The sequence below is a fragment of the Anas acuta genome, chromosome 4 (genome assembly GCF_963932015.1).
Source record: "Anas acuta chromosome 4, bAnaAcu1.1, whole genome shotgun sequence".
Classification (NCBI taxonomy): domain Eukaryota; kingdom Metazoa; phylum Chordata; class Aves; order Anseriformes; family Anatidae; genus Anas; species Anas acuta.
Window position 1 is genome coordinate 44,248,004 of NC_088982.1, and position 16,713 is coordinate 44,264,716.

General features: G+C 42.5%; 1 long non-coding RNA gene across 8 annotated transcripts in view; it reads left to right on the top strand.

Annotated features, from left to right (window-relative positions):
• Positions 1–16,713, top strand: part of LOC137856068 (uncharacterized) — a 216,729-nt gene that overhangs the window by 183,723 nt on the left and 16,293 nt on the right. The gene's annotated exons all lie outside the window — the stretch shown is intronic.

A 16,713-nucleotide genomic window follows, 5' to 3' on the forward strand; every position in this document is an offset into this window, starting at 1 on the left:
CTGATTTAATCTGGTTCCTTGCCTACTGCTTGCTATGGTCAGTGAGAAGATCTTATAGCATAGAAAGGTGTAATTTAATAAAATGTTCGAGACCTTGAAAAGCTGTCTTGCCTTCCAGGGGTTTCCAGCTCAGTTTAAATATTCACATGGCTTTGCAGTTAAGTGTTGACAGGAACATATAGCTTCTTATCTATAGGGGTATTGCATTTGAGGAGGAAAAGAGTAAAAAACGATGCCAAACATATTTTTTTTTAATTCTTTTTGAAAGATTTCTAATTCTTCTAAGGCAGCAGCCAAATATTCATGCTTTAATTCCCCCTTAGAGGAGTCCAGCCTTTCTGTGTTTCTTGGTCCCACAATTCATTTATGGATATTTGTAAGTTGTCTAATTACAAGCAAGATAGAGATGAATTACCTGTAGACTATGTACCCTTCGTGTAACACTTGGAAGGACTGTGAAGTGCAAGAAAGTGTTAGCACTAAGCATCCCAAAAATGTACTGTACTGTTATACTCTGGCAAGTACCTAACAGCCCAGATAAGCTTCATATTGTGATGTTAGACTTCTTGTAGTACTAAAGAGCTGTCAAGGGCTTGCAATTCCTTTAGGGACCATCATACATAGTTACAAAAAGAAACCTAGTAAGTATAACTGATATACTGATATATGTTGCGTGTGAACATGAACTCTTTCTTCACATTTTCATACTAGTTATTAATGGAGGGAAGGATTTTTTAAATGATCTAAATGCCACAAGGTCATAGGTTTCACACAAAATCAATTTGTAAGTCTTCTGTCTGAGGTTACTTCTGCTCTTTATTACTAGTATTATCTTTTTAACAAATTCCAGGTGTACTTTCATGAAACTTGTCTGAATTGCCTCTGTGTCTACATAACCTTTTAATAGCAATATAGTGAGCTGCCATATTTCCCAAATCCCAGGTTGTTTGATTGCATACCAGCTGCCTAACAGCAGAAAATTCCATGTTTCTGACTTGTGACACCTCTCAGAGTTGCTATGCTTTCCGCTCCTCTGTGTTTCAGTTCCTACAATCCTTAGCTATAGAGTAGCCTAGCAGCATTGGCTTACTTGAAAGGAAACCCTGAAATTCCTGTTCTGTAGGAAACGTGGATAATTTAAATTTTTATTCCTATATAGAACAAATATTCCTTAGCTATGTTCCAACGGTTAGTATTGTTTGTGGAGTAGAAACACCAAAATTCCTGCCCAGCTATGCTCTGAAGTCCTTTAGATGACTTTTGGAAACCCCACGCTGAGTCTTTGGCTGCATTCAGAAAGGATCACAAGCAGAGAGCAGCTATTGCCAAGTTTTCTGTGGTAAGAATGAAAATAATATATTGATGAGTTAAATGTGAACTTTTGCTTCATTTTGCCATTTGTGATCATTATTATTACCTCCACCACTAGAATAATTCTCAGAGTTTGGCCTACGGCTACAACTATTCTGTTCCATCTGTTGCAGAGATGCAATTTAAACAGGCAGAAAAATACCATCCCAGCTCAATCCATGTATTACTATAGCAAGCAAAATTTGACAATTTCAGTATAAATAAATGTACTTTGGACAAAAGGTTTTCTGTATCTGCTCATCTCAGGTGATTTCCTGGCTCCTTTCCGTAATACGTGCATTCACTGCTTAGGAAGAAACAACAGAGTGGCAGGAGCTGTAGTGCAGAGAAGGCTCTTGTGCCTGCTGTTGCATTAGCTGTATCAAAAAAACCTTCACTGATTTTACTAATACGGTGCTATAAATGATAGAGAGTGCCCGAGGCCCTTTCTGTTCCTTCGGAGTAATGATAGCATTGGTAGGACCTTGCAGCAGTGGAGCAATATGGTGAAAATGATAGGCAGATAAGGTAGGAGCTGTTGTTTGCCAAGTGAAACAGCAAAAGACAGTGAGTGCCTTGCATTCTGCGTTTCCAGTTTAGCAACTGCAGTACTTTGAGTGGTGTGGCAGGGTGAATAAAATGTTAGCATCAGTTTCAAAGATGTTTTGGACCATGCCCTTCAGTGTTCAGAGTAAAAGCTGAAGGGGCCGGTTCCACATCTTTTCACTTCTGCACGCCCTTCCTTCCTCTGCTGCCCTTACTAATCATTTCTCTAGCTCCCCTCCACCTCCCTCCCTTTTTCAAGAACCTCTCATGCCTCCATTGTTTCTTCCGTCTCTTTCTGCTAAGGATGTTGTATTCTCTTCCTACAGCTGTCAAAATGATGTACCCTAAACCTTGTCATTCTTCCTCTGCCTTTTGGAAAGCAAAACATCGCATATGCATACAACGTAGTTCTGCTTAGAGCAGTAATTAAATGAAAAGCAGTGTACTGGGAGGCAGAGTAGTGAAGTGACTAAGAACAGGGTGGAAATTTTAATTTTTTCATGGATTCTGCCATAATTCACTTAAGAAAATAGAAGTAATGGGATATCTACCATAAGGATAAAAGTTCTCTACAAATTATTGGTTCCCATTCAAATTCCTTTTTGCAGACCGTTTCAAGAAGTAGAAACGTCAAAATCTCCTCTGACTTCAGTTCCCAATGAAGCCCACATGTAATTATTCCTGTTCTCCGGTTTCTTGACAGCTCCATCCTTCCTCTACCCCATGCAATTTTAAGATTATGTTCAATAAACTAGAACAAATATAAACATGGTTCTTTACTCCGCTTATCCTGACTGGGGAACTTAAAATAAAAGGAAAGGCACAACTGCATGCTCAGCGGGGAGTTTTAACAAGACAGATCACACTCTAAATTAGGAGTGTTGCCCTAACTTTGAAATTCTTTACTCTCTGGTCTGTTCTGAGTATATCTGGGTCCTTTCCCTTCATTTTTCCCTTCCCAGTTTACATTCTCCTCCCTCCACAAGTGCTGGTGACTTTGCTCCCTCCTGTTTCTCCCTTGCCTACGCTCTCAGTGTTGTTGGCTCCATGCCTTGCTAAGCCAGGATAGTGTCATGAATACTGCATGCTTTTCAAATGTGCATATCTGACGCGCAAAGTTCTGAAGTAAATGCTGCTGCACATGGAAACTGTGGGGGAAATATCACCAGAGCTAAGAAAATTGTGTGCCTTCTAAAGAGAGAAAACATACTGAAAACAGTCATTTACAAATGACAGATAAGCCCAGTGAATCATATGCAGCATTCCAAAAAGTAGGGTGTATCATAAAAAAATCATGTAAAATAGGGACCTTGGGATTATCTGTTTAGCCTCCATCTCCAGGGCAGCTGAGCTGCACCTGAAACATTGCTACTAGAGGTTTATCTAACCTTTTCAAAGAGATTTCCATAATAGAAATTCAGCAAGAAAACCTAACAAGTGTATTTAATTCAAAGATGTTTTTCTCATACCCCTGAACATGGAGGACATTTTACTTCTTCCTTTTTGCTGCAACGTTTCGTGCATTTTATATATGTGTTAGCTTTTTTCTTGGTCTCTGTCATCCTCAGACAGAGCACCTCTCGTTCTTCTCAGCATTAGCTCCGATGGCCTGCTGTCTAGACATCGCTCATTCTTGTCTTCTCTCCTCTAGATTCTCTCTGAGTGGTGTGCTGTCAGTGGATTTTTGGAAATGTGGAGTGTAAGCCGAGCAAGCTACTTCAGAGGAAGCTTTGTTAGCACTTAGCACTGTAATGTTTAGGATTTTTTTTTTCTTCCTCAGCAGTGTGACAGTGTTGATTGATGTTTGATTTCTGAGCCATTTTAACCCCCCCAGGTCCTTTTCTGTCTCCTAGCCAGTGATTTTGCATCCAGTATTTGTGCAGTTGATTGTTCTGACCTTCAGCTGGCTGACAAGATCTGAAGTATTACACTTAGCGTTTGTCTTTACCAAGGTACATCCTATTTATTTCAGACCACTTTTCCATTTTCTTAGGATTGTTTGGGATTCTACTCCTGTTCTCCAGCACTTTGTGCCCTCTGCAACTTGATGTGGGCTGCAAACACAGCAAGGATATGGCATCATCCCAGGCACTGATGAAATGGTTGTATTCCATGAGTCTCACTAAGACAAGAAGTGCTGATAGCTATCCTTCATATGCAGTTTTTCAACTAGTAGCATTCCTGCTTTATGCTACTTAGATTCCCCTTGATTCACTGTGAAGATATTGCCTGAAGTATGTTAGGGCATCATTAGTAGGTTTTCTAACAATGTTTAGATTGATGCCATTTGTGTTGACTGTTACCAATCACCTTGCTATCCAGTCCATGCCTGCAGATTAAATTTCTGTTGTTCTCTAACCTTATCAGTTACTGGTAGGTGTACTGAAATCTGATCCTCCCTGTTCTTCTTTTTCTTGTCGGTATAACTGCTTCTTTCATGTCTTTAAGTAATGCTTTGTCTTCCACAAATTCCTGAAGACCTTTCTCTCCCACAAGGTTGTTGCCATTGCTTGTGGCAGGCTGACACTTCTTTCTTATGCTTGTTTGCAATTATCCGATTGTAGGTGCCAGATAACGTGTAAGAAAAATTCAACTTTTCAATTAATGTACTATTTTTAATTACTATTACTGCCCTCCTGATCTTTAACAAAGCTGTTCTCTGACAGCTTTTTGAGATGATGGCTGTTGTCCTTTTCAGCTGTTTGTGATGTACCTTTTCTGTTTTATTCCAGAGACTTGAGGCTGGGTTCTGACCTAACCTCAGTGCCTCAGTATCTTTGGCTGTCAGGAGACGTGATCTCCACTCAGAATAAGCCAAGAGCATTTAAACTGTCTTAAGGTAAATCATCATAACTGTGCCCCAGGCCACATTTAGGAGGTGAAGCCATCTTTGCTTTTTGCCCTTTAAGGCAAGCTCAGCAGATATCTAGCTCATCTGGGAAATGAGCTCACAGAGTTTACATGAAATATTTGACTTAACTTTTCTTTGCTTTGAATGCAGTACTTCTTTAAAGTGCCTGTAGAAAGTGATCTTTTCTCCTTCCCTTTACCACACATTAAGAGGTGAAAACCTTGCCCCACTGAAATCAGTGGGAGCTCCAGTTAGGTCAAGAATTTCACCTTAGAATTTAAAGTAAGATTATGTTGTGCAAGCCTAAAGTAATGCTTTTCATTTTTCTAAGCTTACTTTTTCTCTCAAACCTCTCTTCAGTTGAAACCAAATAAAGACTAAGGAGATCACTGCATATAATCTTGATTTTTGCACAGACAAAACCAATGTTATATGAATTTTTATGTTTTTCCTACGTAGAGCAGGCCAAGTTCTCTGGAATCTATTTCATTACATGTTAAATAAATTTGGATAAAGAACGGATTTGTGTCTTAGTGAACAATTCCAGGAAATCTGAGTTGAGTTCATGATGCTGGGATTGGCATTACCTTTTTGTGCTTTTGCTTTTCCATCTGCAAAATGAGGATAATGATACTGGTATTTCTTTAAAGCACCTGCAGATTTTTGGCTGAGAAGTTTTGGCTATGTTCTGTAAGTGACACTTCCTTACTTTCCAGAAACCTTTTCAGGCTTCCACTGAAGAAACAAAAAAAAAAAGGGAAAAAAAAAAAAAAAAAGTATTCAGCTCTTTGTACAGCCTTTTAGAGCCTTCAGTGTCACTAGACCTGTGACTTGTCTTACAGAAATGACTCACAGGAGATGATGAGCTGGTCCTTTTGCAGCCCTTGGTCTTGCTGCTGAGCAAGAGAAGGTTGGGATTTTTGCCTCCCCACCAGCACTGATACTTCCTAGGAGTGAGTGCAACGTCTTGCACTTGGAAAGTGAAGTTTGTGTAGGGCTGTCCTAATAAAGTTCCTGTTCTGGAGTCCCAGTAGAGAGTGAAGTGCCACTTAGAATATATTTAAATTAGGGAAGGGACTAAAGGATGTTGGTACTTAGAACAGCAAGGAGATGTTCCTAACAGGGGTTCAGAAAGGAACAGGTCTGACTACACCATTACATAAGAAAAAATTGAAAAGAAACCAAATGTGCTTGGAGATCAGCAGTTCTGCAGCCACAGGAGGGGAAGATAAAGAAACTGAGAAACCTTATTAAGTTTTTGCAGTTTCCTGACTATCAGAGGGAAAATTTGCTAATTATCAGGAGGGTTTTGTTGCTGGTTTTTGAACAACTGAGGGTTTCAGACGAGGTTTCAGAAATTTAGCTGTTACGTAACCTGTAGCACTGAAACATCCCGAGGTGTTTGTGCGACTCCCTTGGCATGGAGTCAAGTAGGGATAAAGCAGGTTGTTTCTGAAGATGACTCCCAGCACGCTGAGCGGTTGAGGTGTCTCAGGGGTGCAGTCAGCCCAGACTGACAGTCGAGTCGCATCACAGGCTGCTGTCCCGATGGAAATGGGAATAAGCAGACAACTTCCATTAGAGGCTATCGTTGAGATTACTGCAGCGTATCGGTCCTGTTCGTGTTCCAATGAGTAATTGCACATCGCCAGAACACGTCCCACTTTGCTGCATGGTGGAAATGGTCGATATTGACTTGGGGGGCAGGGAAGAGGAAGGAAACAAATGCATGCTACAAGTGGGAAAAGCTCTAGACCAGTATTGCTATCGCGTGGCATATTCTCTGCGAGATGGTTCCTTGCTGAGGGCTAAATCTTTAAAAGCATGTACGCTTCTCTTCTCAGTGATTTACAGCCTTACATGTTTTCCAAGTTTTAAATCTGGATTGTTATTCAGATATTTTTTTTCTGATGTGCTTTTAAAGTCAAGGTTTTTCAAACTTTGGCTTCTTGCTTTGGGAAACCATTTTGCTGCCTATTAAATTTTGCTGTGAAACATCTTTATCCTGGCAGTCTTATTTCTCTTAATTTCTTCCTGTTATGCTTCTCTTCATTTGAACCCACAAAATTCCCAGCTTCACACCCTTCAAATATTTGTAGATTTTGTGTAAAGCTTTTATACATCCTTTGCATTTTAGGTCTCTTGGAGTCTTTGGGTGTCTGCCCAGTGAATCTTTGTATTGTTTTCTCACATTAAGATGATTGGCACCAAATGCATAGTTCTGAAATGCTCCTTTCCTTGTACGTGTGTGTTCGTCTTCCAATTATGCCTCTGCCTGTTCAGCCTAATCTCTCTTTTGGCAATTTGTTGCCAAAGTAGATGGCAAATTTGTTTTTCACCAATACTGTTGGTCGTTTCTGAAAGCTTTTTGCCCTGCTCTGGTGCCAAAATGTAAGTTTTAGCTAATTTAAACCCTTAAAAAAGATTAGCATAGAGAAATGATTGAAATGTTTATTGGGTAGCAGAAAGTTTTGTGGTTAATGACCGTGCATTCAAAGGCGATTGTGAGGAAGGGAAGGCAGGAAGGGTACCTGGGTAACCTCTGCACCTGAGGAAAAGCTGCAGCAGCCTGGGGCCATTGGCAGTTGGCATCTTGCAGCTACCTCACCTTGTGCTGGAAGACTGGACCACCACGAAGCAGCTCCAGGGTAGTGGAGTGCAAAGGCTGATTTAAAACTGGAATTGTATACCACTCCCTGGCTTTGCCAAGTATTCTGTGGTGAGATCTAACAATCAGCTCCGCTGCCTCCCCAGGCACTCCTGCTTAGGATGGTGTCCTGCTCAAATTATCCAGATCTGGTTGTTCCTCCTGTACCTCAGCCTAGCAAGACCTGGGCTGAAATTTGTTTCTCTGTGGGCACTAATGCTTAGCTCAGCTGTACAGGTTCTTGCTGCTTCTTTTGTTAGCCAAGAAGGACACTCGAGGGGAAGTGCTTACTGCACCTCGTGTTTCTATCATACGCTTCTGGTTCAGAAGAATGCTGTGCATTGTGTTTGCTTAGCTGGAAGAAGAAAGCATTTCATTTTTAAATTTCATTGGAAAGAGTGCATTCTGCAAAGCAAATTTCATTTACCTTGCTGTATTACTTCCCTTGGTGGCCTACCGATTCACATTGCTCAGCCAAGTCAACCCAGAGCCAGCCTTCTGCCCAGTTATGTGTCTCAGCATCTCACAATTTCACATCTTAAACAGGACTCTGATTTTTTTTCTGTGATGGGATCAAGCTGTGTAACTGCAGGTTCTTCCTGTGCATTTCTCTGGGGCTCATGGTAAGTGAACACGGCGCAAGTATACCTGGAGGCAAAAGCAGCAAGTTTTGACCCAGGCCCTGAACACCTTCTCACCAGTGGTTGGGATTTCTGCTCCTACAGCAGCTTTCCTACATGGCTCTGGGGGGTTGGGGTGTCAGGCAAGCATGGGATGAAAGTGAAACAGGAGAAGTGAGAATTGAAGGAGACAGCTTTGAGATGTTGACCCGACTCAGTGTCTCCTGAGGTCTTAGCAGCATTCTGCGGCTGGGAGAGGCAGCCCTGCCTTGCTCCTGGCCACTTGCTTCCCTTGTGTTGGCGGCTGACTGACCCTCTTTAGCCAGCTCAGCTCACTAAACCTCCAAAGAATCAGCTGTTCATAAACACATGAGTTACCTGACTGTCTCAGCAGGTCAGCTCAGCCCTAGTGCCCCTTCCAGAGTGCAGCAGGGTGCCTCGTTTAGGAGCAAGCCAGAGGCTGACTGCTCTCCTGTGAAAGAGCAACCCCTGGACCGAGGTCTTCGTCACTTGACCAGTGCCTTTAGACCTAATAAAAATTCTCTTATTTAGGCTGCACCTTGATCTCTCCTGGTGCAGACAGAGCTCCAGTGGAGTATTGCAAATAGCTGCTTTGGCATTGATGCTTCCTTTCTGAAAGCATATTTATTGTATTTTTAAGTCACATCTTATAGCTCACATGGCTGTATAATTTACAGATTGCATACTGCTAGCCCAGAACACTAGATTTGCTACTCAGATACTGTGGTACGTTTTGTACTGCTTTGCTGGGGCACGAAATTTCAGTGTGAGAAGTGGTGATATTTTCCCAGTTTCTGTTAGTGGAGGTTGGCGATACGAGTCTGTCCTCAGCAGAAGGCAACGCTGAAGTTCATATTTGCAATTCAGCTTTTATGCAGTAATAACGAAAATAAAATAGTTTGTATTTATTTACTGGCATATTTTTGCAATGTTAAGATTGGTCTTATCTGGAAGATAAAACTAAGAGAAACGCAAAAGGAAAATTAGGTCATTAATGTACTCTTTGCTTCTAGCTTTCACTTCATTTGATTGTAAATTGTTTGCAGTAAAATTGCGAATTAGTAGCTTGGATAAAGCCCTATAAATTCCTTCAGTATCAGATTTAATTGAGGAGGATTGGGTCTCCAACCTTCATGGAGTATAACTGTAGCTGGATGCATTCCTAGGGGCTAATTATCCATTCCTCCATATCATTTGCTTGAACTCTCAATTGCTCACTGTTCGATGCACATCGGGTGGATGCTGGAAAATGTCTGAGAACATGTGAGATGGAAACTTAGGCAGGAAGACGCTCTTGCTACCAGACGCTAATCTCAAAAGGCACTCTGCCTCCCACAGCAGGCTGCCGAGCTGGAGTGGCTCTCCAAAACACGCGTGGCTCCCCAAGAGCGGCGCGGTTTTACTCCTCATCTGGCAGACAGATAAGGGTCACACCAAAAGCAGGTGTTCTGGGTTTTGTAAGGACAGGATGAAATAGCTGTTTTTCCTGAAAAGTTGTTTCTAATGTGGGTGCAGCAGAGGAGTCGTGAAATGCAGGCCAGGGCTTAGCGTGAGGGACCGGCGCCGCCATTTCATGGCTTGTGCGACTGGGAGGACGTCGTCCTGTTTATTGCAGAGCTAAAAGGACGAGTACACCTTGTGAAGGGGCGTCTTTGTCTCACCTCTTCTGCAAACCAAACCCCAATGTGACAGTAAGAGCAACGTTTAGGGGCAATAATCCAAATTTTTAGAGCAGAGCCATGGCGAAAGCCTCCCTTTGACAGGGTGTGTAGGCCCGGCAGGCAGAGGAGGCCGCAGGCCCCTCAGCGCGCGCCACCTGTGGCGAGGAGGAGGGCCCTCCTCTGGTGCAGAAAGCTGGAGCTCAGGTTTCTCTGCACAAATGACTGGGTTTGGGCATTAATTAGAGAGCATAATTTGTTTGGAGAGTCAAAGATGAAAGGAACTCTTGTCTTCCTGTCAGATCAGTTTTGTCTGCGTCGGGCTGCCTGATAAGTCAGGCTGCGCAACGGGAGCCATGCATGGACTACCCCAGAGCACATCGCACTGTGCTGCTGTGAGGCCCGTGGGGTTTTCTTCTCCTCTGGTGCGCTCCTCATGTCTGTGGAAAAGCTCCTGTTCCCTTTACTGTTAGGTTTAACTGCTGCTGTGTGCTGCGTGGTGCCTCTTGTTGGCTGTGCGGGGATTAGGCGGGCTGTCAGTGGGGACGGTTCTTTACCTCAGGCTTTCAAGATACAATGCTAGTCACGTGTCGTGCTTTTTGGGCTTCAAAACTCTGTCTAATTCAAATTTATTTTCCCTGATACAATCATTCTACACCCTAGAGAGGATAAGCAGCAACACCCATCTATTGCCAGCTTTGTTCAAGCCATGGGGAAATGCAATGGTTGTTGTTCTGCCTATTTGTAATACAACAAAACAAAAGCAAAATGCTTGAATAAAATGAGGAAAACAAAAAACCAAAACAAACAAACAAAAACCAAACAACCCACAACCAAATGTAAGGCAAATCCTATTTATCTTTCTCGTTGAGTAAATGCAGCCATAGAGCCTGTGAGTGAGGCGCACAAAGAGCTTGTGCTGGGGATGGGTGGGCACGCGTTTGTGAGGTGAGGAGGTCACCTGCACTCGGTAATGTTATTATTAAGCTGAAATGAAACATGCAGATGAAAGATGCAGGGATTTGGTTTGGAGTTTTGCTGGTTTGGTTTGTTCTTGTTGTGGTGGTTGTTTGTTTGTATTGCTTTTTGCCCTGCAGAGACCAGGTGTCTTATCTGTGGCTTTGTTGCTTTGGACAGTTTGTGTCCTTCTTAACAGTTGCTTATCTCTTTGAATAAGTCACGGTGGTTTAACACTATGCAGAAGCCAAATCTCAGAGCAGTGCAGGATGCCCCAGACTTTTTTCAGCTGGCTATATAGTGTGTCACTACAACAGTTAAATTTCACCAGCACTCGGGTCATATACCCAGTGTGCAGTCACATCATCACGCTGGCTCTGGAGCTTTTATTGCCTACGCTGTCATTGTATATTAAGAATTAGTGAGCAATGTGTAGTAGATTGCTTTAGACGTGCTTTATACGTGATTCCTAACATACCCTGACAGCCCGCCCTGCCCCAGCTGCGCTGTGGTGGTGGTACCGGAAGGAAAATCAGCCGCCGCTGTTGGGTTTGGAATAGGGGTTCATTTGCAGCCTCACATTCTTGTTTATGCATGGCTTTATGAAACAAACAGGCATCTGGTGGAGTGATGGTTTCTGTGCTTGTCCTGAGACTTTTCACTAAAAGTATCTCCTGAATTCTGCCCGGATTTAGAAAAGCCTGTATCACCCGTGTTTCCTAATGAGGAATACTTTCAGACTTGCCTTTACACATTAGATTTCCTAATGAGCAAGATAATACATGATTTTTAGGAAAATACTATCTTTTGGCAGAAAGCAGTAGGGAGGATGTTTAATGAGCATTAATTAGGCAATCCTTGTTGCTCGGTTGTTTGTGAAATTGGAGATAAACTGGGCCATGGTTAGAGGGCCTGATCCTACTGCTGTCAGACCATTTGAGTCATTTGTGGACTGTGAAAAACAGGGAACATGAGTAGTAAATCGTTAAAAGAAAAGCAACAGGGACATAACAAAGGAGGAAGTGAAACAGGAAACTGAAGTGCTAGTGTCAGAGAAAATGAAAACAAGTGAAGAAATGAAGAAAACAGGTTATTATGTCAGCAAGGTTTTTTTTTTTTTAATATGTAAAGCAAGAAGTGGTTCAATATGTGAATGTATGTAGAAATGAATGCATAGTTTGAATCTTTTTAAAATATAGGTTATAATCTTGAATTTTTGAACTAATATTGGAGACCTGTTGCCTTAGTGGAGCCATATCCCTCCTAGCTTTACTGGTTGGTGGCTGTATCAGTGGCATTCTCACTCAGAGGTGCATTCCTCCATCTTGCTGTGCCTCTGACCTGGGTTCTTCCTGTTCTGCCATATGGCCAAAAGTGATGAACGGTGAGGTCTCAACAGCTGGTTCTGCTGGTGAGTGGCTGCCTGTGAACAGGGGAACCCGGTCATGTCTGGATATACATCTGCTCATGAAATGTAATGGCAAATTGTGTGGGATGTGTTTCACGAGGAACATTGCATTACTGTGTTGCTTTGGATGAAATGGGATATTTGAAGTGTGGCAGTAGTCAGCAGAATGGTAAAGAGAGAATCCAGTGCATGCCTAATGCGTGGTATAAATCAGCATCAGAAACACCAGCAGAAAAAAAATAAGAAACTTTTCCACAGGGGACAGCAGTATAACATGTTTCTATAAATCTTAATTATTTGGGAAAATGTGTATGCTAGTTAATAGAAACATACACTCCTGTCAGCTGAGAATTGACAGGAGGAATACCAAAGCACACAAGTAGCAGCAAACAGTCTGAAGGAAAAATGTTGGAGTCCTGTCTAGTCAGCAGCTTTTCAGTGCTTTATTTTTTCCAAACTATAATGTAAAAATTTAAAATCAGCAATGAAATGTATCAGGAAACCTAAAAGCAAATGACAGTCTGAAAAGAGAGGGAAATGTACTACTCAGTTCTGTACACCAGGGTAAAGGAAACCTGCTTTATATTGTTTGTGTATCTGCAAAGCTGTGGTATTATTAGAAATTCATTTCAATGGTGGAGCTGAAAATAAAACTCCCATTTAGGAACAGTCGTACTGCTCAATTTACCACGTTGGTGTTTATAGCCAACTAATATGAATGCCTCAATTCGTTAGAAATCTTCGAGCCTCTTGAAGGTGTGAGCATCTTCCCACACTGTCAGATTTGAATATGTAATCTAGAGGCTGAACTTAGTCAAAATGCAGCTCCTTTGGCAATGGCAAGCGCCTTTGAAGTTTTTGGATCTTCTGCATTCCACGTATCCTGTTTAAAATTAAATGAACAAAGCCTTCTCGAATAGCGCACCGTAAGCACCATGCAAAACCTGCATCTCAGACATCTGCCTGCCTGCTGTGATGAGCCAGACAGAAGTTTGGGGCCGTTCCATTCATCTTCCCATCAAACAACCCGCCCCAGGTAAGAGAGGTTCCTGCAAGTCAGAGCCAACGTGGCTGGTTCTGTTCTCAATTACAGGCCAGCCAGACTAAAGGCTTCATAAAGAAAGTTTGCTCCTATGCTTTGTTGATGAGGATGATGAAATACCCCCAAGCAGTTGTTGTAGGACTTATATTGATTGGACAGAAAAAGCCCCAGATTCATTGCACCTGCTTTCCTCTGATTTTCACAGGCCATTTCAGATCCAGCTTATACTGACCTTGCATGCTTGTTCCCTGTCTGTAGACCGTGAGCTCGCCCAGATTCTGTGCAACCTAACTCACAATGTTGCCTCTTAGATGTGCCTGTTATGCAGGCGTGGAGACACCCAGGCCAGATGAGGTTTGTGGCATTAAAAGCTTTGTGTCTGAAAAAAAATAGGGTATTGAAATCAACTTGAAATGTGTCTGATTGCAGCAGGTCTAGAACATTACTTTCAGTCTAGTCTCAAGGTGGAAATCGTTTTAGCAATGCTGATGACAAACATCTCGCTCCAGGCTGAATGATGCATTCTCATCTCATGGACTCCCTCGGAGCATTTCGTGTTAGGCTGAGGTCGTGTTGTCCTTGTGAAGAAAGTGGCAGAAAGCACAGAATAGATTCCAGCAGCACAGAGACATGCAGAGGACAAATAATTTTCTTTGTCTGAAGTTATTGCTGCTGTGCTGGGACAAACCAGCTTGTGAATGGGGACCGGGTAGCTGACGTTGGGTCTGAGCGAGGCTGAGGTGAGGACAGAGGAGGGCTGGAGGATGCCTTTGGAGGTCTGCTCACCTTCCACTGCCCTGCACAGTGTGTGGTTTAAAAACAACTGCTGGGTTCTTCTGTGATTAATGGTTTTGGCTGGCTCTAGTTGGTGGGAGATCTGTCCTGGCCAGGTGATGCTTAGTCATGATTGTATAGGACTTTTGTGGACGTCTGGGCTGGAGCAATGCAGCGTGTGTGTGGGCATGAAGCCATTGGTCTTAGGCAACTGCAGTCACACGGAGTGCTGCAGTGTTTCGCCTCAGCAGCGCACTGCGGGCAGCACAGTGCACCACTGCTGTCCTCTGAGGTACTCCTACAGCTGCTGGGCCATTCGGCAATTTGAACAGGGAGCAAGAGCCCATAAGGGCTGCTGAGTTTTTGGGGACACCTAGTTTTGTCAGACTGTTGCAGGAGGGAACAGCTTTTCTGTTAAAGCAGCCATTTCGTTTGCAAACCTGCACTGATGGTTGAGGAACCGTGTCACTGAAAAATGTTTGAATATATGCAATTTTTAGAAGTTTGAAAAACCAAATGTATCTCATATAGGTCATATCCTTCATCATAAACATCATAAAATACTGAAATTTCAAACAGCATGCATTTTCAAACAGTAACAGGGTCAAGGATCAAGGCTATAGGTAAAATGGCAGGAGATGGAGAGAAAGTACTCTCCCCTTTCTTTGAGATTCAGTAGTCGGTATGTTTGGATATTGCCCTTCGAGTAATTAACAGTTGTGTGGTCAGCGTGACTCAAATGGTTTTTCTTTTTGACTGTTACAGTCTGGGTCTTTTGCCTATCTAATCCCAGAATTTAGTGACTCCCTTTTCTGAATGATTCAGCTGTGGACTTGCTGGTGGAAAACTTTGGCCAGACAATGAGAGATTTGTATTTCTTTTACACTGGATTCCATAAGCAGATTAGTAAAATATCCCAGGAAAGTATGCTGAAAGACAGTTGAAGACATTTGACCTGTTATTTATTTGTATATTTTGTTTGTTTGTTTGGCAAAAACTCCCCAGTAGTATCTGGTGGATGCTGTTTTCTGTTCCCCCTGTTTGGATGGGAATTGGTTGTGCATCAGGAGCCACAATTGGTTGAGCACAGGAGCTGTGGGAGAGGGCTGTTGAAGGCCTGCCTGGATAGCACCAGTGTGTTGGGCCTGAAGACCCAGTGCCCACGTGAGTGTATTTTTGAGGTGCTGGATTAGTTCTGAACCACGAACTGGTGTCGACGCAGCTGTGAAATGGCTGCGTTTAGCTCTTGAGGAGGTAAATGGGTGTGTGAGACCACGGGAACGGGATCTTGGAGGAAGTGGCAGTGCCAGTTCTGACTGGCTTATTGCTGGCTAGAGGCACGGCTCAAAAAGAATAACTGCACAAAAGCCTTTTAGTGTTGTTGACTTGGCTTCAGATACAGGAGAAAATTATGAAGCTCCTTCTAGGGCTAAAATAAAAGGAAATAAGGGAATCAGCAATAAGACAAGAGTCCAGAAACACTGGTGCAATTATCTCTCTAGGGTAGCTGCAGCTATCGTTTTGATATAATCTACGATGAATAAGCCACTAGATTCAACAAGTGCATGCATACTGAGAGCGTAAAGCAGTTCAGATCTTATGCTAGTATTCACAAATGTTTTTATTTTAAAAAAATAAAAATACCCACCCTGAAAATCAAAATGTAATTACACAAAATGAAGACGAGATGATTTCTAAACAGCCTCGATTGGAGCAGGTGCTGCCAAACTAAACAAAGTGAACTGAAGGTTTCAGTGAGTATGGTAGCATGAAGGGTACTGTAGAGAAAAGCTGTGTGAATACTTTCGTACAAATCATGTGTTTAGTACAGGCCTATTTTTGAAATGCTGTCGCTTTAATAAATTAACAAACTTCTGCTCTTTGAGCTACGTTGTTCAGGTATCTCATAAGCAATGTGAATGCCTGCAAACCTAAACGGAGTGTTTAACAAACCCAGAAGACTTTAGAATGCTAACACACCTTTACGGAGTTGTTTTATCAAAGGGGAAAAGTGCTTTAGAAAGTAAATGTTAAGTAGGGTTCTGATTTTTGTAGTTAATATGTGACGGTTTATCACATCTTGACTTTGCAGGCAGTACTTTTTATCAACATCTGGGATAAAGGAAGCTAGAAATGTGGTTTGCTTAACAGGTTCAAGCTGGTCTGTATTAATTTGAACAGTTGAGATAGTGTTGGAGCTATGCTATTAACTGGAAAACTTTTGAATTCTAGTTAAGCACACTTTGATCCTGGTCATATTGGCTGCTTAAAGTGTACTTACACACAGCTTGAACCGATTTGGATGTTATTCTTCCTCTTCAGTCATTTCAGTCTTCTGCCTTGATTTGTATTCCTGCCCTCCAGCGCAATGTTACTCAGAAATCTGTCATTCTCCTGTGCAGATAGGCAAGTGCCTTTGCTCTTTGAAAACATGTTGTTGCAATTTTTACAAATCGCGGAAGAAAATTACATAATCTTAAAAGCTGTTGCTTAGGTCCCTGCATTAAATATTCATCTCTTACTATTCTATTTCCATCCCCTATCGTAAGTAGCTCAGCCCAGGCTGACGTACCTGTTTTCGGGGTGGCCGAGAGTCCTACCCGTGTTCTCAGCCGAGCAGCGTCCCTACACCAGGGCCTGGCCCCGCATCGAGCATTTCTGCCGGCCCCCAGGGGTGTGTGCCCGAGCTACGCGCTGAAGTTGTGGCAGTCTGAGGCTGTCACTTGAGATGGGAGGATTAGCTCTTTAATTGTCTTTACGTAAATACCAGGACAATCATAGCTTTATGTGTTGGGGCTTACTGCAATTTTTTTTCCTTAAACACCAACTCAATGAACAG